Raw genomic sequence first — 24,554 nt, forward strand, 5'->3', positions numbered from 1 at the left:
CCTCTCCCCATACAGCAATCAGCTCCAGTACCTCCCGTTCGGTCCATTCTGGAGCTCTTTTTCGATTCTGGGACTGCATGGTCACCTGTGCTGATGAGCTCGCCTGGCCAAACAGGAAATGAGATTCAAAAGTTCCCGGGGCTTTTCCTGTACACCTGGCCAATGCATCTGAGTTCAGAGTGCTGTCCAGAGTGGTCACAATGGTGCATTGTGGGATAGCTCCCAGAGGCCAATACCTTTGAATTGCGTCCACACTAACCCTAATTCGAAACGGTGATGTCAATTTCAGCGCTAATCCCCTCATTGGGGAGGAGTACAGAAATCAGTTTTAAGAGCCCTTTATGTCGAAAAAATGGCTTTGTTGTGTGGACGGGTGCAGGGTTAATTCAGATTTAATGCTGCTAAATCTGACAAACTCGTAGTGTAGACCAGGCCTCAGATTTATTTAAGTCAGTAGGGCAGGGTCTGATGAGAATTGGTCTGAAATAAACAAGATGATATTCAGTCAAGACAAGTGCAAAGTAGTAAACTTATGAAAGAAAATCAAACTGAATCACAACTACTAGGCTAGGTGGTGGTACTGCTGAAGAGGATCTGGGGTTTATAGTGAATCACAAATTGAATATAAGTCAACAATGGAATGCAGTTGCAAAAAAGGCTAATATCATTCTGTACTCAGTGAGGATGAGACACACTTCATTCTCAGAAACAGCTGAATCATTTTTGGCTGAACTGTTGAAAAAACACTCTCAACCTGAGGCAGACCCGACATGGAAAATTTCAAAGGTTGGCAAAGTTATAAGCAACTGAAAACAGGGTCTTATAATGGGTCGAGTTGGGCAATCTTGATAATAGGTGGTGCTAGCAGCTTTCTTAAAAAGGAAAATAACTTTTGTACACACTTAACTGTATCCCTCTCCTGAATCCTTTGTATGCTGCCTTCCTTATGTGGTAAGCTGTTTGCAGCAGAGACTCTGTCTTTATAGATGTGCAATAGCTAGCAGACTAGAATCCTCATGAGGGCCACTTTGCACTTTGAATAAATAGATAAGAATGAAGCATCCTAGCTTCAAAACAAAAACAAGTACATTTAATTCCTCCTCTAAAACAAATCATCTTGCTAAAATACTTGGTGGCTGAAAAAACTTGATTTTTGAAATAATTAAAATATTGGTTCATGCCTGGCCACTGAAATTCAGTTGCTTATCCTAAACTCTCACTTTCCTTAGGTAGCAGGAGAGAATTATAGAAGAATCGGGGAGGGGAGGGAGCGAGGGGAGGAAGAGAATTCCTAGCATCAGTGTATAGCAATCACTCTGTAGTGTGCATTCAGATGCTGCTTCTCTTGAATTTGGGATAATTACATTGCTATGAAATCCTCCAACCAGTTTGGATGATAGTTTTTCTGTTAGAAACAGAATGGGTGGAGTGAATAATGGGAGCCTGTGTGCTGTATAATAAGCTAAGCAATAATACTGAGCCAAATGCTGTTCTCAGTTATCTGAGGATATGATAAAAGCATTTCTCTCTGTATGTATGCATATAGATATAAATTAAATCACACAGTATCTCTTTGAAGAAGGTAAATAGTGAAGTATCATAATCCTATTTTACAGATTTTAAATAAAGAGAAGTGAAAGAATAATAATTAAAATTGATTTATTATTTCTTATTTTATGGTTCAGTATATGTTTCACTTCTCTAGCATCCTCCATGCAAGAATATCAAGGTGCTTTACAAACCCTTATGCTTGAAGCCTCCCTGCATCATTGTGAACTAGACATGTATTATCCATATTTTACAGATTTGGAAAACGAGGTACAAACTGGCTAAAGTGGTGTTTATGTTAGAAATAGGCTGTGGTCTCAGCACACCAGAAGACTATGTCAAGTTTTTGTAGGCCTTATGGGAAAACAGAGTTTTAAGGAGAAAGAAAAGGAGTACTTGTGGCACCTTAGAGACTAACCAATTTATTTGAGCATAAGCTTTCGTGAGCTACAGCTCACTTCATGCATCCGATGAAGTGAGCTGTAGCTCACCAAAGCTTACGCTCAAATAAATTGGTTAGTCTCTAAGGTGCCACAAGTACTCCTTTTCTTTTTGCGAATACAGACTAACACGGCTGTTACTTCAGATCCCTCCTTAAAACTGTTTTCAGAGTAAGACAATGAGCTAGTTTTGCAGATGTTTACAGGTTGAGGGGCAGCCTGGGAGAAAGCATAAAGCTGCCACAGAATTCCTATGTGTTGCTAAGCAAGTCATTTAAACTACTCATAGGTGGTCACTAATTGTATGTTCTTCATTTTCTGGGTGCCCAGCTTGTAACCCTGGGGTCTGATTTGCAGAAGTGTGAAGTGCTCACAGCTGCAATTGATGTCAATGAGAGCAGTGCTCTGAATATGTCAAATGTTATACAAAGCTATGTACTCTGACAAATCAGGACCTGGGCATCTCAGATTGGGCACCTAAAATTAGTGGACACATTTGATCTTAATCTCTCTGTGCCTCTGCTCCCCATCTCTAAAATGGGCATAATGCTGCCTGATCACCTGACATGGGTGTTGTGAAAATAAATCCATGTTTGTGAAGCACTCAGATACCTTAGTGATGAGCACCATAGAAAATTCCATGAGGAAATTAATAATTCTGTCTTCAGAGCATGGTTTGAATAGTGCACAAAAAATAAGACCTGGGGCCACACACTGAGTAAGGAAGAGAAAATAAAATATTGACTAGGTGTTCATTAATTGAGCACTGTCCATGCTGTGCACTGAATAAAACAGGTGTCCCATGAAAAAAATAGTATGCACTCATGTACCATGCATTTGCACCCGGGGGCCAAATTAAAGTTGCATGGGCATTCCTAAATCTGGCATTTCCTATCTTTTGAGTACTTGAGTTGACTTTATTAATGTTCTTTTAACATCATTTTTGTGTGTACATAAATAGTAACTATCCTCAGCACAGCTTTCCCTTCAATAGCTGCTGCACTCATTGCAGGGAGGGAAGTTTGTGTAGGACAAATAAGCGTGGCATATACTTGTAATAAAATACAGAACTAATTGAAATGTAAGAGCTTTTACATTATGTTATAATCACAAAAATTGGGACATGTTCATGGAATATTTTGTTAAGGTGTATGATTCTTTTTCCCCCACACAAAAATAGGCTCATTTCACAGTGAACATGGGCTAACTTTTGAGAGAAACCAGGCCTTTTCCCAACGAAAAATGTCTTTCATAATAAAAATATCAAATTTTGCATTTCCACAAGTCTTGGATGCAAAATATAGCCATTCTTTCACTGTAGACAATGCAAAACTGGGGGCTGGGAAACCATGTATAACAAAACAGCACAAACTGTTGAGAAATTCCACACAACAAAAACAATGATTTTTCCCACAGTTCTAAAACAGGCTGTTTATACTTTTCATGTATCTGGGTTGTGTCTTTCCTCTGCTTGAAGTCAGATTTTTCCTTGTGCTGCCAAAATTCGACACTGCAGCACAATTGCCTTAGGATCCTTCTATGCTACATGAACTGCAGGCTGCCGTGCGTCAGGAGACTTGGTTGTAAGCAGTCAGGCCTAGAGTGGCCAGAGTCCAGATGCTAGAGCCAGGAGTCAAGATAGGGCCGGAAGCAGAGCCAAAGGTTAGAACTGAAGTCAGATTCTAAATGCCAGAGCCAAGGGTGAAGACTGAGTTGGAATCAGAGTTGAGGGTCAGAACCATATTACAATGAGTCAGGGAAGGCAGGAGCAGGGCTGGTTCTGAGGCAGGAACAAGGCTGAGACAGGATGAGAACAAAGCTGGGTGCAGGGCAGGATCTGGGCCGGATCAGCAGAGGAACTGAGCAGGGCTTGGTGAAAGGTGAGCACGGAGTGATAGAGAGTCTATGGCCAGCAAGCTGCTGCTGAGCTTAAGAACTGGCCTGCTAGCTTCCTTAGGCAATCAGGCAGGGTGGTCCATCAGGTAGCCAGCTGGCTTGTTAGGGTATCAGGAGTACTCGGCAGCTGCAGGGCCGTGCCCCTGACACCATGGTACTAAACATGTATCTTGATACAGCCACAAAGCCTAGGCACTAATCCGAAAACTTGGTGCTGCTCAGAAGTCTCCAGCATAGTGCCGTCACCTGTCTCTCCAAACAGCATTGCTACCCACCTAATCAAAGGTGGATAAGGACAAAAACTTTGAAGAAAACTTTGGAGTGAAGAAAAATGGCGGCAATAAAAATAGTGCATACCTGAAACCAAAGAAGACTGCGGATGAAATAGAAAGGGTGATCAAAACACTGAGAACAGGTAAAGCACGTGGGCTTCATAACATCTCCCCCAAATGCCTGAAGAATTAGTAAACACTGAACTATCTTTCTATCTAGAGTCATTGAGGAGAATAAAATTAAGATCTGGTGCAGAGCAAAAGTAATAGCCTTGCCAAAATCTGAGGAAAAACTATTGATTTGCAGAAAATTACCACCCCATCTCTTTGTTAAGCTGTATGTAAAAATTACTGTACTTTAAAGAATTGCCCCCACCATTGGTGGTATACTGAGTGTAGATCAAGTAGGCTTCAGACCAAACTGCAGCACCTGTGATCCAGCGGTGTCCCCATCTACATCAAGAATGGCTTCTGGACTGAACTGCTGCCCAGAGGCCACTGGTTTCAAGTTTCACTTAGACAAAAGAACAGCTCCTGGAGGTCCCAAAACAATTGACCTAAGGACTCAGTTCTAGCACCAACGATTTTCAACTTTTTCACAAATGACCTTCTTTTCACCAGTGCCAGGTGTTTTAATCTATGCAGATTTCATCTGCCTGGTAGTGTAGGCCCAGGATTTCACTCACCTAGAAAAAATCTTGGATGCAGAAAAGAGATGGCCCTCTATTGTAAAAGGTGGTGATTTAAACCAAGTGCCAGAAAGACAGCGTCCAGCTGTTTCCATCTAAACAACACGAAAGCCAACAAACATTTTAACATCTTCCTGAATGGCCACAGGCTGGCCCACAACCCAAAGCCTGTGCATTTAGGTGTTACACTGGACCGCATCTAGACATTCAAAGAACCTCTTACCAAGACTTCACTGAAAATAAAGACAAGAAACAACCTGATCATCAAACTAGCTGGTTCAACCTGGGGAGCCAATGCACAGACACTGAGAAGCTCTGGGCTTTCCTTGTTCTATTCTGTGGCAGAGTATTGCTCCCTGGTGTGGGTCAGTTCCTTTCACAAAGGACTAGTGGACGCTCAGCTGAATGACACAGTGTATAATAACTGGTACCATGAGACCGACCAACCAACCTGGCCTGGCTGCTGGTCTCGTTCAGTCTTGCCCCTTCTGACAACAAGTGACAAGTCACCTTCCAAAATCTGCTCCTTAGGGTACAAGATCAGTCACATCTATCCCTTTTTAAAGGTGTGTCTAATTCACTGATCTACTGGCTTGGCTCCAGGTACCTCATTAGGACAATTTCTTTAAAGAACCTTGATATTGCCTCTGAAGTGGCATGCTAGGTGGCAAGAACAAGCTTCAAACATAGACACTGCCTATCCTCTGACAGACCCAATAGTTCAGCCTCCTGGTTTTGACCTTCTGCGAGCAGAGGTCTATCACTTCAGATGTAGAGTGATCAGATATGCTTCAAATGGCTATACATGGAGCCTTTGTGACTCTCCTCTTTGCCACTGTGGCCAATGAGAAGTTGTAGATTACATACTTGCAAGGGCTGCCTGGTTCCCTCATGGACTTTCCCAATGCACTTCCCTCAGCTATTGAATGGTTAAACATTTAGACTGTCATGCTTGACTTCAACGCCTATTTAAATGCAATCACAATTTTAAAAAAACGGTACTAGCAATGTGGCTAGGAAAACACTGTTCTATAACTAAAGGAAACAGTTTAAAACATGGTTTTTTGTTTACAAACACAATTAAAAAATGTTAGAACATGAATTCTTCTAACACTGGTAAAGAGAACTGTGCATTGACCTGCTTTTTCCAGTAGTGCTGATAGTTCTGCACTATCAGGCCCTGATCATGGATGGCTACTCATAGTAGTAAAGATGGGTACATGCTTAAATGTTTGCAGGATTGGGGCCTCAATGAGCTGCCTATATTTCAGTGGGAGTTGAGTGCACTCAACATGACTCTGGAGATGCACCACTGGGGTTTGTTCTCTGAACCAGTAAGTCAGACTACAGTACAGAAAGTACCCCCACCCCTTTGGGGGGGTAGCATGCCATCTCTAGGACTCCCCCGTGCCTCCATCATAGTGGGGAATAGGAACCTGATAGCATTGTTACTTTTGCAATGTCACTTCTAATCAAGAGTTTTTATACTGATAGATCTGCAAAGCAAATCTTTCCTCTTCACTTTATGTAGGGAATTACTGAATGGCTGTCTAGTATAACTAAACATATAATTTCATACTTTGTATCTTTTGAACACCTTTTGGTTATAACTGTGTTTGCCACCGTATTTTTAACTCTAATTAGGTCAATTTCTGAGTTCTGCTTTTTCAGCTGGACAGTATTCCTTCACATCGATCAAATGTTTGTCTGTTGCTCTGTGAAATAGTCAGCTGAGCATTAATTATCATTTACCATAGCATTGTGTCTGGCTGATGTAAAACATACCCCAGGATATGCACATCTGGTGATCAAATACACTTGTTTAATTGATTCTTTCAGTGAACTTTCATCCAGGAGGCCAGGCAAGGAATTTGTGAATAAATTTAGATACGTCAGTTACAAGTGCTGCCATAAAAAAATGTTGGTTGCAAAAATGAGGTGTTTTTATAATTCTAATGTCTTCTTGCAGAGCTGTGCTTGTTGCCAATTAACCACAGTTGGTTCTACATTTACCAGAGTTCAGTAGGAAATAAGTGCAAAGGTCCAGATCCTCAAAGATATTTAGGAACCTAGTTCCCATTGAATTCAATTTGAGTTAGATGCTTAGGTATACTTATGGTATCACCAATTAGAAACCTCATTTTACTGTGAGACTGAGCTAAGGTGGCGATAATAATTCTTAAATATATGTTCTGAATATGGCTATTCACCATAGCAACAATTCTAAAAGCATATCTTTATCACTAACTATATTTTTGTCACCCACTGGTGATCTGATTTCCTATACATCACTGGGACCATTTTGTCTGTGGATGGATGTGTTACAGGCATAGCAGGAGGACCAAACAATGGGTAGAACCCCAAACTTCTCTCATGTAGACAAGGCTACAACTTTTAATCGAATTTGTAACCAGTTAATGATATCGTTGGCAAAAAGCATCATTTATGTCCACACACCACACTGTTAAACCTTGGTTGGTAACAAGTGGCAACCAACGGTGTTTTGTTCTTTCCTAGTCTCATATATGGTAGTTTTTCCTGTAACTGATTCCGCATGATGGCCACTATCTTGGCTGACCCCAATGATTGAACTGGGGAATTCTAGAGCTAAAAACATGAGTGGCTGTCGCATAAGCTAAAGAGCCAGGTTCTCAAGCTAAGAACTGTAACAGACTCGCGTCCTCTGTGGATTTGTTACCTGGGGTTATCTGCATCCAAAGCTATGGTAATTATTCTGTTTTCCAGGCGGTGTCAAGAAATAAATCAGTGGGGGACACAGCACCTCCATCTGATGAATGATTGGTACACATGAGGGCTTCTGCCCAAAAATCTTTGTTTTTCTTAAGTACAAAGCACGCATCAAAATGCAGTAATCTAGAACAGTGCTACTCAAAGTGGTGGTCCGCGGACCAGTGCCGGTCTGCAAGCCATCGGCTGCTGGTCTGCGCACACATTGGGGAAAAAAAATTGCCGGTCCCCCATATCAAATAGCTTGAGAAACACTGGTCTAGAACACACCAGAATATAGTTACCCAAAGTCTGAGGTGGTGAGTGGCAGCAACAGGTTTCCAGTTTCCAGCATTTCTCCTAGCTGCTGGGGAGTTTTATGCCAGTGACTCCAGGCTCATAGAAAATCCAAACTTCTCGAAAGTACACTCTCTAACTAAAGTCTTTATAGGTTTTTCTCTGGATCAAGCACATAACTCATAATGGACTCTAATAGGCTAAAAATCTCCACAGCAATAGCAAATAATAATTCATTATTCTACTTATCATTACAAACACAGACCAAGGTCAGTTATTCACACTTCCTCCCCCTTTTCATGAATCTGTCCTTGTTAGTAACACTGCAATTGTGCAGATGTTTTTGTTATGTCTGCCTAAGCCAAGGCCAGATTTTTCCTGACTCTGGTTTTCTTGTTTCCATCTTATGGTGGCTGAGTAGTAAATCCAATTCTCTCCTAACAAATTGGGCACAGAGGAAGACCTGTAATTCACACAACGAACAGTGGGTTACATCAGGATGTTTTTTCTTCAGTATGGACAATCTCCCTAAGCATGTTCGTATAACCATGTTGACCAGTCCTCCTTCCTATCACCTCTCCATCTGATGGGACTTGCAACATTGCATTTTCCATGTGCTTCCTGTTTAATAGTGTGGATTGGAACTTCCGCTCACCCTTTCTTGATGTTTTATTTTTTTCTAATAATTATTTGTTATAAGGCTGCTCACTTAATAAAAGATTCTCTTTTTTTATCTTGATTTTTTTTTATTACAGTTATTTACATTCTTTGGAAGAGTTGAAGATCAAACACAGAACAGGATCAGAGAAATTATGGAAATTAGCTACTTAAGGAGACTTGGTAAGAATGTTAATAGAATTGAGGAAGGAAAACATCAAGTAATAAAAACGAAACCCATGCAACTTGCAATATAAACATCAAAGGAGAGCTGGTTTGGAAATGATAATGAGGCATGCTTAGAATAAATGTAGACCAGTCTAGGGCTGGTGTGATCCAAATAGTGCCAAGAGGTTGTGTAATTTACATTGTATCCGAGTTTCTCTATAGCTTTTCATCCAGGCAAATTCAGTATTTTGATGCTTTCGTGAACCTGTGTGGGAGTGTGGAGATGAGGATGGGAGGGAAATGAGAAGAAAATGGCTGCAAGACACCTCTCACATGCCACCTGTCAGTGACAGTTCCTGACTAAAAAAGCAACACTGCACTCCAGTCTCCAGCTCTGTCATTCTGATACAAATGTAAATTTCATCTCCAGATACTCCAGATAGACACCTTAATCTGGGCAGTGTAATCCCTTCCAATATATTTTTATACATATACTAGTCAGTTCTGCTTTGGGTCACAGCAAGTTGTGATGTCTAATTCTAAATCATAAAAGACAGAATCCTTGATCCTCAAGGTGTGCATATGTGTGGGTGTACCTCATGCAATGTAGGCCTGACTTTTTGCTCTCACTAGTGTTGATCTTTAATGGAGTTACTCTTGATTTACACCCATGTGAGATCAGAATGAGGCTCTGTGTGTTTCTGGGAGGGCTGTTATGGTATAAGAATCTAGCCACTCTGATGTTTCTGATTAATTGGTAGAGAGAGATTTTTTTTAAAAAATTTCTGTTCCTAGATTTTACTGTTCAGCATCATTTAAACTACAGAAACTTCAAAGCCACAGTGCTGTGATGATGATGTCAGTATTTTATTTTTAAAAAGTCCAGTTTGTTTGTTTGTTTTTAAATCCAGTATTGGAGAGCTTGAAGAATCTGCTTGACTATGGAGAATTGGAAGCCTTCCCAGGCAAGTGTTGTAAACTTCTGCTATCTAAGCCATCATCAAGACACAGATTACAAGCCTTATGACTGTAAAGGTAATATTTAAATATGAACCAGGTTTAACCGATGCAGTACTATTTTCCAGGACCTCCAGACACATAGCTCCAGCTCCTCTGTTGCTGCTTATAGCTTTGTCAAGCTGTAGCAGTGAAAACCACCCAGAACGTTATTTTCACAGCTGCTTACAGGGTTCTGAATACCAACAGTGATATTGTCATGCATAAGACACTCTGCTACTCCTTGGAAAAGCTATGAGTAGCAACAGAGTCAGATCCTGGACCAGCTTACTGGGGAAGAAGGCTCGAAATGGAGGTTGGGAACAGTAGAGAAATAGAAATATCACTCACTCATCTCAGTTGCTAGAAGTGTCTGGGGTGAGAGTGGAAAGAAAGAGAATTCTCCTTTTTCGTTTTGGCAACCAGAGGGATTGGGGATAGTTGGAGGGGTTGGAGCTTCAAAAATATCATATCACATGGATCATGAGTCCTCCATCTTCTACACTGATTTCTGGCTAGTAGGTGTATTCTTCTGGCTAGTATCTGACTGGTTAAATTCTAATCCCGATGTATAAAAGGATATGAGTGATAGATTGTATACACAAGAGAAATATGGGATTTAAAGAAAGATGTTATGCGTAGAAGGAGGGAGAATATATAAAGGAGGAGATAGAGAACACAATGTACGGAAAGAAAGAGAGTTAAGTGAGGTGCGGGGGAGAAGGAAAAGAGGAAACAGATGTTTAAGGCAGCACAGGAAATGAAATGATGTGAGCCTGATGTTCACAAATGCTGAGTATCCACTCGCCAAATGAACGGTTTCAGAGTAGCAGGCGTGTTAGTCTGTATTCGCAAAAAGAAAAGGAGGACTTGTGGCACCTTAGAGACTAACAAATTTATTTGAGCATAAGCTTTCGTGAGCTACAGCTCACTTCATCGGATGCATTCTGTGGAAAATACAGTGGGGAGCTTTATATACATAGAGAACCTGAAACAATGGGTTACCATACACACTGTAACAAGAGTGATCACTTAAGGTGAGCTATTACCAGCAGGAGAGCGGGGGGGTGGAAAAAAAGTCAATGTGAGTGATAGGTGCTTAGCAACTGTGGAAATCAGGCCCCAGGAGTTATTCCAGGAAAGAAAAGTTGGCAAGAAGCCAGGAAGGGAAAGAAAGTACAAGAAGGTAAGAAACGTGTAGAAAGTTACATGTAAAAATATACAGAGTAGAAGGTGGACTGAAAACATGTTATAGTTAAGTATGGTACATACTAAGCAGCGTATAGCTGTTTATTCCTTTAAATTGGAGGGGACTCAACACTACAGCAGACTTAGGTCTGTTTTGTAGTTTTTCAAACCCTGCAGTATCACTTCTTTTAAGAACCTCTAAATTAGCATTTAGCAAGATAAACATAATGTCACATGGAGGTCCCAGGAATGTTGCCCATGGTTTAATTGAACTAGGAGAATCAATAGATTGTTTTTCAAGTAACTTCAGTGCATACTGAAATAAATATATGTTGCTGTTCCACAATATTTCTAAGTGTAGCCATGATCTGTATACGATGCTCAGAATTTTGAAAATAAGTCAATAATGCAGAGTTGTTAAGTCATAGAAATTAGGCAGGAATACGAAATAGGTCTTTTCCATGTCGATCTCCATTCTATGCAAAGTTGTTTCCTATTGTACATTTTCTAGAACTCAGCCATGCTCCTAAATGCTGTTACCCTGACTTTATTCTCACAAGTCACCATGGTTTTCAGATGATCTGCTACTGATCAAACAGGAGGGCAAACTGCTAGAGCACTGGTTGCAGAAGTCCTGTTCTGAGGCTAACAAATTGTGACAGAGTTTTAAAAATTCTTATCATGGCTGTGCTGCAGGCAAAGAAAAATGTCTTCCGCACCCCAGCATCCAGATCTGGTTAATGCAGGTTGTTTTCATCTGGGACAGTGTAGAGTATTTCTCAATGGGAAATTGGCAAATTATTTTGCAATTGAGATCGCTCCGCTTCAGACCAAACCATCTGTCTGCTTGGTAGCAGAGTATGTGTGGCAGGGAAGATGCAGAATCCAAATGTCAGCTGGTGTTTCTCACTGAGGCTCTGGGACATGTGAGTTAGGTCCATGAGCCTTTTTCCTAATGAACACCAGTTGAGCTGCTGGTGCCACCATTAGAGCTGTTAACATATGGCTGTAACAGGGCAAAATTCCAACTTCTCTGTGAACACAGATCTGTAGGGAGAGTTGACTCACCCTTACTCGGCCACCAAGCCTTTGCCCTCCGTTTGAAAGATGAGCCTGATTTTTAAAGGTCAGCTGGAGCTTTGCATGCACATCGATGGGAACTGTGGCTGTTCAGCCACTCTGACAATCAAGCCCAGTGTAAATAGATGCAGGGAGTATTGAATTCCGCAACTGTTTGTTCCCCAATTCAGCCAAAGATACAGGTCTTTGCTGTAATTCATTGTTACTAAACTGAAAGTGGCAAAAGTGGGATACTTCAGTGAGACAAATAGTGCGCTATGTTTGTGTTTCATTGTGTGTTAACCCCCCTTCAACAGAGGAATCTTAGCCATCTCACACTGAATCACACTGTCACAGGCATATACAGACCTGGGTAAGAGGATCATGGATCCCAGTCAGTAAGAACAATAATTTACAGTTTGTATCGGATGAGAAGTTCCCTGGGGGGCAGAGAATCCCAACCACACTTATTACTTAGTGTTTTCTTTGGTGGATTGGGTGTGGTTTTTCATGATATCACTTGCTGAAACAATACTGCGCAGTCTTTATTTAAACCTGTGTTTTTTCCATCAAAAATGTCCAACAATATGTACAGTATAATATAAGTAAAGACATTTTTGGTACTGGTATTGCTCAAATACCTTAGGATTTTTTCCTAATCCTCTAGGTGTCTAAAAATATACAAACATTTCAAAGTCAGCACATGAAAAGTTTCCAGGCAAGTCTTTGGAGATCTAAAATCTGTTTGTGAAGTGACATTCATTCTACCACAGAGAGAAATTTATTGAAAAGAAATCAAAGGAATAACAATTTGTAATAAAGAAACATGTTTGCAGTTCTAAAATGTAATGCTTCATACTTCTCTCAAGGCTTGCTTGTGGCAGAAAACCCGTGTTGTCCATTTTGTTTCAATATGTTTTGTTTCAATGTTTTGTTTCAATGCTACATTGGAGCATAAGTGAAATGACTTTCTCCTTGAAGGAAAACCATAGTCATTGGGGTCCATGGGTGGGATCCCTGAAAGTACTTAGATGCCTAAGTCTCTGTTTTGGCTCCTTTGAAATCCACAAACCTTCCACCAGACCCTATAGGCACCTAAAGTCACTCAGCATGTAAGGTTTCAGGGTAAAATTTCCCCAGATGTCTGTGTTTCTACATCTGAGCACATGTACTGTTGCCCCTGTCGATCTCCCACCTAAGCCCCAGAGTGATCCACAAACCAGGGGAAGACAGGCATTCCATGCAGGGTCTGATTTGGTAGGGGCCCTTTGAGCATACCTACCGGACCACATCCCATTCAAAATTCAGCAGGAGGAAGTGCTGTTGCCACCCACCTTAACTTTTAGCCCAGTGGCTAGAGCACGCACCTGGGATGTGGGAGACCCAGGTTCAATGCCACCCTCTCTACTAGATGGGGAGAGAGGATTTGAACAGAGGGCTCCCACCCCTCAGGAGGGTGCTCACACCACTGAGCTATGGAATATTCTAATGTAGGGGTCCCTCCATCCCTCCTGTTGAAGCTGTTCCACTGTAGATAAATAATGAAAGAGTGGTTGGAGCAGGGAGACTGCACTAGGGTGACCAGATGCTAAATACAAAATATCGGGACTGCCTCAGGGGGAGCGCCTTTTCAGTTGTTACACTCACCCAGCACGTTTGGTGGCGGGAAATAAATCTTGCCAGCGAAGAAAGAAGTACCCACCACCAAAATGCTGCTGAAGCCCGTCAGCGACTGAAGTACCTGCCACTGAAGTGCCGCCGAAGACCCGGACGTGCCGGGTGAGTGTGACAATTGAAAAAGCGCTCCCCCTGCCTGTAACTGCCACCTAAGAGGGGGGGAAAAAAAGACACGCTCGAAACAAAATCGGGATAAATGGCGTCCCTACCATGCTTCGGTCGGGACGCAGGACAAACTGCTCAATATTGGGACAGTCCCGATTTTATCGGGATGTCTGGTCACCCTAGACTGGACTGGGGTCTCCGACCTTCCCACTGAGTGTCCTAACCACTGGATTACAGAATCATTCATTCTCTATCTGTGTCAGTGTCTCTGGCCCAAAGAGTATTTAAGAATTTATCCACAGTGGACCTGTCATTGGCCCAGCAGTCCAACACTCGGGGAGGCTCTAGGCTTCCTGTCCTCACCTCACCATTCCTCAGGTGCCCCGATAAGAATCAGATACAATCTAACCTGTCACACTTAAATCTCACTAATCTCTGGCTCCTGGATGGGGAAAATGAGTGGGTGAGTATAAATTTTTGTCTGAATATTATTTTCATGGAAGAACAATTACAGGTATTTTTTAACTTCTTTGAATAAATTTCCCATATAATCTTCACACTTAATATGATTATCCTATTTGTATGCCTGTATCATTTCTGTATCTGAAGTTAGGGATTGACTATGTATCAATTACAAGTGGGTTTACACCTGGAGAACGCCTACCTGACAGAATGTAATCTGTCTGGATGGGCCATTAGGGAGAGCAATAGGTCTTTAAAGATGCTAATCTCCCACCTTCCTGAGAAATTTCCTGGGATGCTACAAACAACCTTTGACTCATGGCTGCTTTGACACTGCAGGGTCATGTGATCATGTCACCTGGTACTGGACATGATAGAATACCAGTATTTTTCCGGGGTGGGACCACTCTGGAAAACAAAGGGTTCCTTCCATATTTAAATCCTATTTAAGACCAAGGAGTGACTTAATCAGTGTTCATTCTCCACTGAATCCCCACCCAGGATGACTGCTGGAAACATCTAAGAAACAAAGACAAAGGAGGGTGGGGGAGAGACGGACTGAGCCTAGGCTGGGAAAGTGTCTGGCCTGTGAAAGAAATACCTAGAGTTTTAAGCTGCAAGCAAGAGCAGCTTGCCTTCAAGAACCTCTGCAATTTGTCTAAAACAACAGTTAAGGTGAGAAATTACTCCTTGTAACTAGTTTCTTTAGTGTATTAAGCTTAGCTTGTGTGTTTGTTTTATTTACTCAGTAATGTGCTTTGATCTGTTTGCTAACCCTTATAATCACTTAAAATCTATCTTTTGTAGTTAATAAACTTGTTTTTGTTTTCTCTGAAATTAGAGAACTGGGGGGCAAAAAGCTGCGCATTTCTTCTTCCACATTGAAGGAGGGAGCAAATTTTATGAGCTTACCTGTACAGTTCTCTCTGCAATGCAAGACAGTACAATTTGGGGTTTACACTCCAAGGCGTGTGTTCACTTGAGTGCTGGGCAATTCCCTGAATCCTCCCATGCAGAACTGATTTCAGTATCTGTGTCTTTATGCAGCTGGGTGTGTCCCTAGCTGTGTGTGTGCTGGAGGATGCTTGAGGGCCTGGCTCAGCAGGACAGTAAGGCAGCACAGGCTGGTGGAACAGGTGGGCTCAGTGGTACCCAGTACATCATGTGGCACCCTGTGTGTGTGTGTATGTGTGGGAAACCTGTCACAGTCTGCATAAGTAAAGAAAAATAGCACAATGCAGTCAGTCACACAAGTCTTCCTAAGGAACCAAATAGCATGCCCAAATTATAAAATCAAAAGACAAAGGAAAGAATCAATAAAACTAATTGATATAATAGGTCACCTCCAGAAGAGGAAAAGGTTTTGCTGAGAACAGAAACATGACTTCTAAGCAAAACGCATGTTTTTTATATGTAAGAGGACTAAAATAACTCCAAGCCAATCAATATAAGATCATACAGAGAATTCTTTAACAAATAACAGGATTGAAGATAGGTGCTTTTGAAAATTTTACCTCAGTGAGCACATGGCCCATTTTTAGAAGTGATTTATGCACTTGGGTCCAGATTTTTAAAAATGGGTACACATTGATGCACTCAAAATTGTAAAGTGATTTAGATGGCTAAATTCTATTTTCAAACATGACATAGGCAATTAGGACCCTAAGTCTCAGTGAAAAAGATATGTTTAGTCATACCAGTTATTAGGCTCAATACAGGGTAACTGGGTGAAATGTAATGGCCTGTGAAACACAGGAGATTAGATTAAGTTATCTAATGGGCCGTTTTTGCTTTAAAAATCTATGAATCTGAGAAACTACAAAGTCTGTATCAGATGGGAGAGTGCCACCAACTGATTCACCATTAGGTGCTGCAGACAGTGGTAATAAGTGTTCCTTTCTTGGAGCTGATCAGCAAACAGGTCCAAGCCCCAAGTTAGCCTGGACTGGGTGTAAAAAGTCATGCTGCAAAGCCATATTTGAGTTATTGTGTCTTCACTGATGCTGTACTCTCCCATGTGTGTCACGAGGACTTCTGAGGGCATATCCCAAAATTCTTTGTGCTGCAGTAAGATGAGTTGCTCAATCATTTTCCCCCCAGTGAATTGTGGGAGAATTTGTCCTTCTGGGCACAAAGGGGAATTGTGGAATATCACTGGAGGACTATCAGCACTGGAATGATTTAGCCTGTGTCCTCAGTGCTAAACGGGTGGATTACCAGCCCAAATGAAAGCTACACTCAGGTTTTAGCCTACAATCTCAAATAAGCCAGCTAGCCCAGGTTGAAAGAGTTATTAAAAGTGGGTGAGTGAGTTTTTGTGTGTGTTGGGGGAGGGAAGGGGATTGGGGTAACAGGAGTAAAGTGCCCAAGTTAACTCCACAATGAAGACACACCCTAAATACTGACCGAACCTATCCTTGCTTAGTTTAAGTGATCACAACATACAGTGCTACAATTTGTGCTAGTTATGGAGTAAAATGTAGTGTTGTACGTAGTACAATAAAGTTAAAAATTCTAGGATCATCCTAGTATTTAAAATACCAGCTCACTTCAGAAAAGGGTAAATGGTAAATTCTGAATACTGTTGAATCCTGCTGGTTTTTGGCCTCAAACCCCCAAACTTTAGCAAAATAGAGAACACTCACACTCGGACATGTTCTGGAGTGTGAACTTTGCAAGAATGCAGATCAAGCATATCAGTCTTGCTGGACTAATGCCTACAAAATTCATGGCGTAAATAGAGAACAAGTTAATTGCTCCTACTGCACCTGGATCTAAACAGAGGAGGAATACATCAGAAAAACCTGTATCCAATGCAATGAGTTTCTCAAAGCCGTCTAGGGGGATTTTGATACACATCTTCCATTAATGTGTTTAAAATTAATGAAAGATGATTCTAAATCCCTGAGACTGTTTTGAAAATCTCAGTCAAGAGATGATCAGCTAAACTCTCATGTCATCCACACCTGCCTAGTCAAGTTCTGCTGGCATGAAATTTGGTTGTCTGGAGAAAGATCAAGATGTGAGGATCTCCATTATTAAGATTCCACTGAAACACAATGAATTAGATATAGGTTTATTTGATGTTAAAGGATAGCTGCAATTGCTGTCTATCTGGGGGAATGGAGAGATTTGGAGGTAAAGTGAAAAAATAATCTACACTTTGCTTGAAGCAGGTGGGTCCGTATTTGGACTTTTCAAGTTCTTGTGCATCAGGATGTGCTACAGGCTAGATTTTCATAGTACAGATAGTAGTCTGTGGTGGTTCCTGCCACCACCCCCAAAAAAGGCTGGATCTGACAACATCTAAGTGCCAGTTATTTGTGTTTTGCTTTGCTCATGCAGCAGAATGTGTTGAAGTTTCTGATCATGTAGGATCCAGAAGATGTACTATTGGTTTTGTTTGGCCAATATCCTCCAGATTGTACAAAGACTGTGGAATTTGGTGAACTGAAATTAAAAATGAGGGATCCAAGTAACAGGTATATTTTCCTGGTGCTATTAGGTGGACACCAGGGTCAATTTTTTTCCACTAATGCAAGATACAGCGGCACTTGTGGTCTATTAATATCGTACCGTACACTTTGGATTGTGGGAGGGGCCAAAAATTGATACAGGTTTTTATGGTGCTTTTTTTGTCTACATCAGAATCGCGTGTGTGTGGTAGGAAGGGCTAAATTTATTCTCTATTCATGCCATGGAATTTGGGGTGCGAGGGCCAAAAATTGGACGACTCAGGCAGGATACCTGGGTCGATCCATTTTGTGTGTGTGTGTCGCTCATACTCCAGGTTGCCTGCAGATCCAGCTCTTTACCTTTTCCTGGTCTCTTTAATCTCTTCCTCTCTAGTTTCCCATTGTCACCTAAGCACAGGAATTCAAAAATTCCAGCAGCAACCCCCTTCATCCAGCCCCGCCTCTAATCAGCCCGGGATTTAATAACATGCTGGGGGTGGGGAGGAGAGGACAGAAACTGGCAGAGCAGACAGGAAAGCCCCGCTCCGACGGCGGCTGCCCCCTCTTGCTACATGCTGTCTGGGTACGGCCTGGCTTCTGCCTTCGCCACTGTCTCAAGGGTTAAGGGGAGGGGATATCATTCCCTCTCCTGGGCCCTAACGGGAGCGCTTTCGCGGGATCTCCAGAGAAGCCAGAGAGAGAGAGAGAGAGAGGCTGCATCCTCATACCTCCCTCCCTGGCTTCGCGTCGATGCTCATTTCTCCAGCTGGCACAGGAGTGTGAGCTGCTCCTCCCTGATTGTTATCTGCGCGGTGCCCTCCTTGGCCAGGAAAGGCTGCAAGCTCGAGGCTGTGTCAGTCAGAAAGGGGGCAAAGCTGGGAAACTCTGATCGCCGCTGGGAGCTCCTCTGTGTGCCTCTGCTCCGCGGGGTTACTGGTGAGTACAGGGGCTTCTGGTTGGGACAAGCCAAAGTTCCCCAGGTTTTAAGGTCTGCTGCGTGGTGGGTTCTGATCTGCATTTCGGGCGCCCTGAAAACCCACCAGCGCAGTCTGTCATCGCCCGGCGCCGTGTAACTGAGCTTTCCCATCGGCTGAGCTGTTGGAGTCGTGGGTTTGGTTTGTTTGTTTTTAAATACTTTGATTCTTCATAATCTTGCACGCGGAGCGCTGAAATCCACCTCTCTCCCACGCCCGCCCGCCTCCCTAGCCGGTGGTTTCAAGGCAAACCCATATGGTTCAGGCGCTCTGTTTCACAAGGGGGGGTGCCCGGGCGGCTCCCAGCTCGGGAGTGGCTTGCTCCTGCCGAGCTTGGCGCTTTGGGTTCCTTGCCGGGAAGGTTTGTGAAGTGCCAGCTGAAGAAAAGTCTCCCCGCGGGGGAAGTGTTGAAGTCCGGCCCCGGTGCGGCTCTCGGCGCCCGGGATTGATACGGGGAGCAATTAGAGCAGGAACTGAGCTGCGCCGGAGCCGGGGGGCAGACCCTTCCTTCCCTACCCTGGAAGGGAGGCAGGTAAGTGCTGGGAAGGAACCCAGGGCGGTACTGTTGCCTGTTGGTGTGGTCCCAGATCGTGTTGTGCTACCGGATAATTTACACCGGGGGAGAGGACCTGATTCCCGTGCTCTCCCCACATCGCTTTCCGCTGATCCTGAAACGACGGAGAAGGAGCGCTCTTCTGGAGCAGTGCGCTCTTCTCTTTACAGCCAGCCACATGTGCTTTCGGTTCCATCCTTTTCATTCGCGTCTGCAAAAATCCCACAAACTCGGCTGCCAGCATTATTCCGTGGCACTTGCGGGAATGATTCTCTTGGCTCTAAAACGTGCCCACGGACAGCTCCCTCCTCAGGTTGAAATAACATTAAGATTATCGCAAGTCTACATCAGGCTGACTGTGAGCAGAGTCGAATCGAACGTCCCACAGGCTGTAAGAGTAGAAAAATGGCACAGCAGGTTTGTAGTCCGAATTGTTCGTTTCTTCAAAAAAATCAATATCTTCAGCAGATCCATTCTGTGCCAAAGTGCTTTAAGGATGTATGTTATGTTCCTCCTAGATACCGTTTTTTTAAAAAAATCTCTAAGAGCTGTCATAAATGGGTGCGGCTCTTGGGTCAGTAGCACACCCAGGAAATCAATAAATGTATAAATGTGTGTATGGAAATTGAGAGCACAGGAAACAATGGTTTCAAAGAAAGTATTAGTTTACTGGGGGGGGGGGATACTAGGTTCCTCTTCATGTAGAGTTAAAAACATATATTGTATTCACCTAATGGCTCAGACTCTCTATCCTTTCACTAAAAAGTGGATTTTCCAGACAACTGATTATTGCCTAAGTCCATCATGGTTCACAGATCATTGAATCAAAAGATTGTAACACTTATTACCATCCTTTCGGCAGCAGTTAGGTGCTAGCAGACATGCAGTCTGGGTTCATGTCATTAAAAATTCTTTTGAAAGGTCACATGAAAAGTTACCCTTCAGGTGGTGGGGAAGGGTGGCTCAGTTGGTTCTAAAATAGGGCTGATGGCCCAGTGTTTAGGAGGTTAGTTAGGGACTTTGAAGACCTGGGTTCAAGGCACCCTAGACTTTCTGGGTGACTTTGAGCAAGGCACTTACTTGGAGTCTTTTTGTGCTTCAGTGCCTCATCAGTAAAGTAGGGCTAGCAGTCTTTTTCTATCTGAGGAAGGGGTGCTGTGAGGTTCTTTTCATTAAAGGTTTTGAGGTGCTCAGATATATTAATAAGGGTCATAAGTACCTTAGATTATTTCTCAATCAGATATAATAAATTTCCCCATGCAAAAATGGTCAAAAGTGCTCCAAAGCTATTATGTTCTAATCCTTTACCAAATTTAGTTTTGAAATTAGTCATTTTTCAGTGGTTTAAATATGGGAAAGTAAACAATAAGTAGTTTTTGTTCTGCTTTATTTGAATATAATACAATAACATTTAATTAAAATAAATCTCTGAACAGTAAATTTGATCCTGGAAGTCCAGAACTATTGTGTCATGAACAGTGATGCTATATAGATTAAATCAACATGCATTTTTAATGCAAACAATGGGTTAAAATATATCTTAAAAATTCATCTATCTGTGACTGAAAGAGATTTCTTTATATCTTGGTCTATTGACCAAGTAAAAAATTTCCTCTCCTTTCTAAAGGTAACAAAGTAACTGCAGTTAGAGAAACTTTCCCTGGATCAGTTATGATGGTTCCACCTGCAAATGTTTAAAAAAAGCAAAACCCCACCACACTGGCTTCTGGACAGAAAAGGAAGGACTAAGAAAACATGCAAAATCCATTGATTCTTGTGGCCACCTAACATGAAACTGGCATGTAAATGAGCTACAATACACTGTACTGTATAGCCAGTATCTACAGACCAATTCAGTTCCCATAGATTTATTTTAAAACCTAATAATAAAAATAATAGATCTTAGAATTACCAAAACGGTTTTAACTCTTACAGATGGTCAGGAACTTTTCAACAAAATGTTTTTTGACAGAAATACTGATTTGTGGAAACTGCAACTTTTTGTGAAAACATCTCTGTTCTGATGAGGTTTCTCAGCTCTACAATTGAAATTCTGGTAAAAAGTAGAGAGAGAGGGAGAGAGGGAGAGGCTCCTACTCACCTGAGAGACACACATTTGTGTCCTGTTCCAAATGAACCCGAGTATGGACTTAAACCTGGATCTCCTACATCCTAGATGTTTGAACTAATCACTGGGCTATTAAGTATCTATCTCTTTGGTGTGAGAGCTTGTTTTTGTGAAAAATTTCAAAAGGTCTAGGTTTCATTCCAAGGCAGAATGAAAGATGTCGAAACCTCAATTTTCATGAAACAGAATTTTTATTTTCCAGCCATCCCTACTAACTCAATTTTTAGTCTGTAGACTATGCTAATTGTTCCAACAGAGAATAAAATCCCTTTTGGGTTTAGCAGCGTCAGTGTAGGAACTAGAAGTATGAAGATATGTGTATTGACTTGTTTGTGTCTTCAAAGCTTTTTGCTGCTAACACAAAAAGATCTTGATGAAGTATTTGAGCAGATCAGAAATCCTGAAAGTAGAAATAAAATAAGGAATATTTCTTGTTTACTTCTGTTCATTGCAGATACCTTTGGGATCAAGCTGATCCAGTTTTTTTTCATTTGAATTGCTAATATTCCTTTTGAAATGGTGAAATAATTCACTACAGTGTTTGTCTATATTTTGATGTTTATGAAATGCTGCATCATAGCTGATGAAAGCGCCTTAAAAAAAAAAACCCTACATTAAAACATTCCTAGACAGATACAAGTAATTTCCAAAAAGCAATCCTTTAGCTCACCATAAGAATGAAAGTTTTAATCTTATGCTTTCTAGTCCATGTAGATTGGAATACACATACCAATCCATTTTAATTAAGTTTAATCATGTCACAGCAGTTACAGGTTCATGCAGGTTATGCTGTTTCACTCCAATGTGCTATAAAAACAGAAATGATCTTTAAGAAATCTAGACAAACTCAAAGAAAGATATTGATGTGAACCATAGAATCCAGAGATAGAAAAGACCTATTAGGTCATCAAGTTATCTGCCCGTCAGTACAAAAGTGTCCCCTATTGTTCATTTATTGATAGACTAATATAATTATCTATTTCAAACAAGATTTGAACCCCCATATTTGGTTAATGAATCATTCATGAGCAAGTCTGACTTCCATAAATGTTTGTGCTCAGGGATCAGTTAGAAAAAGCAAAGGTATATGTATTCTTGTAATCTCTACCCACAAGAGATACTTCTCATAGTAGATGGTGGAGATGTTCAAAATATTATTATGCATGCTTTCTGTGCTCCTTGGGCATGGCTTGCCCTCAGTGGGACCCAAATACACCCAGGGACTCTGCTGGTCTCTCTGAGTTTGGCTTCTCCTTGATGGGACTCAATGGCCCTGTTTGGTTCCTCTTGGCTCCTTGGGTATGAATCCTTCATGGGAGGTTACTGTCTTTTGCCATCTCCATCCACCCTCAACTCTCTCACCCATGACACAATGAACTGTCACAGAATAGATTGTGAAGATCTTCTTAACTTGAACCTTTTTCCAGCATGCCCCCCCTTTTTTTTTTCATGATTTGAGGAACAGTGAAATAGTTAATGTTAATTTTTGAAGTATTAGTATTGGGCAACTGAGTTAGCACCCATTGAAATGAAGAGGGCAGGTCACACCTCTAGACTTATTGTTTCAGTTTTTGCAAATGTAGGCAGGGGTCTTGGCATCAGTGAGGTTCAGGTCACATTTCTGAGGCTCTCTCAGCTAGACATTTTCTTTTTTTTTTTTTTAAGTAAGCTTAGATTCTGGAGAACAAGAAGGCGGCATGAAAGAAATGCAGGCATACCTAATTGCCAGGTACTAACCCATTCTGGGCCGTATATGTGTTATTCAAAAGTACATAGTTGTGTTCAATGATTTTTATCCTACAGAATATTTATGAACTGATTGCCTCTACTGTTTGGTGTTCAACACCAATGTTTTGTGAGTGGTCGTCTAAATCACATGGTGGTATTCTATTCCCTGGATGATTAAAACCCTTGATATGGGAGACCAACACCAAGCACACAAAAATAAACAAACAAAACCCTTCCAGCACAAATATTTGGATAAATGAACATTTGTGCTAAAATTTGTGAAACTGCTTGAATTTGTATTTTCATGAATATGTGGTAGTTTGCAATGCATATTTGGACAACTAATCAAATGACCCTCCAAGGATCGTAGGAAACCAAACATGACTATTTGTGAACATTTTCACAAATCAATTTGCTTACTAAGCACAGTTGGTCAAATAATGTTTGGTACAGTCTAGCTTTAAACAGATGACGCAACCTCTCTTGAAGATTACTCAACAAGCTAATAGCTTTCTTTTAAAAATCTTTCCTGTTTAAGTTTTCCTTTTGTTAATTTCATCCCATCGCTCCTAGTTATACTACAGTTTTTTTTATTATACTTCCCAATCTTCCCTTCCTTCGAGTTCACAGTCATCAAAGATTTGCAGGGTTTGGTTATGCCTCCTCTCCCCAGTATACCAGAATTATATTAACAATGAGATTCCCAGAAATGAACACCATATTCCAGATGCAGTTGTACCACAGACACTCAGAGGGGGCCTATTACTTACTTGATTTGATACTTCTATGTATGGGGGCCAAAGTTGAACTCACTTTTTTGTTATCTCTTGTTTACTGTGGTCACAAAGTCAACATACATCAACAGTTATTGCTCAGTGTTATTTATGAGAACGTAACATTTCCCTATATTTTGAATAGGCAATAACTGTGGTATCTCATTTGCCAATGTGTAATAACTGCAGATAAATGTTGACTTTTAAAAGGCAATCCCTTTTATTTGGTTTCTACTATCATCATTTCTTTTATCATTACTGCCTTCCATTACTTCCCCCTCCGAGTCAATACTTGTGTTTTGGGAGTATTTTTCGTCAGATGTATCAGCTTTGAAAGCTGAATCTCATTTTGCAACACTGGAAGCATCATTTGAAGTATGGATAACATCATAATTCTGAATAAGCATGCTTTAAATAACATTAAGATTTCTGTCATGATAATTGTAGTTAATAAAATAATAATAATACTTGGTTAGTCATCTTGCTGTGAGAATAATATATAAATAAAAACTAAATATTTCCCCTGTCATACTGCTTAATTATGGATATATAGTACTATAGTAAAATGAAACAATGAGTTTACACTACTCCTGACTCTTTTGGGTAATGTTGATCACTAATTTGGCTCCTGAACCACTGAGGTCTGAGTATCACTGGGATAGTAAGTTCATTTGCTAATTTCTTTAATAAAGTAGAATACATATTATCTGAACTTGCCCTGTGTGTGTGTGTGTGTGTGTGTGAGAGAGAGAGAGAGAGAGA

General features: G+C 41.3%; 1 protein-coding gene and 1 long non-coding RNA gene across 4 annotated transcripts in view; both read left to right on the forward strand.

Moving 5' to 3' along the window:
• LOC311517737 overlaps positions 1-12,700 on the forward strand; it is a 47,918-nt gene extending 35,218 nt beyond the window's left edge. The window contains exons 2-4 of the long non-coding RNA XR_014710782.1: positions 8,625-8,709; positions 9,606-9,729; positions 12,605-12,700. This is a non-coding gene — a long non-coding RNA (uncharacterized lncRNA). The remainder of the gene's footprint in view (positions 1-8,624; positions 8,710-9,605; positions 9,730-12,604) is intronic.
• A 1,976-nt stretch (positions 12,701-14,676) lies between these two features.
• PKIB (cAMP-dependent protein kinase inhibitor beta) overlaps positions 14,677-24,554 on the forward strand; it is a 108,327-nt gene continuing 98,449 nt past the window's right edge. The window contains exon 1 of one of the 3 annotated variants that reach the window (XM_084625051.1): positions 14,677-14,856. The gene's annotated coding sequence lies outside the window, so the exon portion shown is untranslated. Of the gene's footprint in view, positions 14,857-18,160; positions 18,573-18,967; positions 19,143-24,554 lie in introns of those variants that run through there. The other 2 variants (XM_084625049.1, XM_084625050.1) reach the window with 2 other exon arrangements.

Source organism: Lepidochelys olivacea (genome assembly GCF_965140295.1).
Source record: "Lepidochelys olivacea isolate rLepOli2 genome assembly, chromosome: 3".
NCBI classification, from domain to species: Eukaryota; Metazoa; Chordata; order Testudines; family Cheloniidae; genus Lepidochelys; species Lepidochelys olivacea.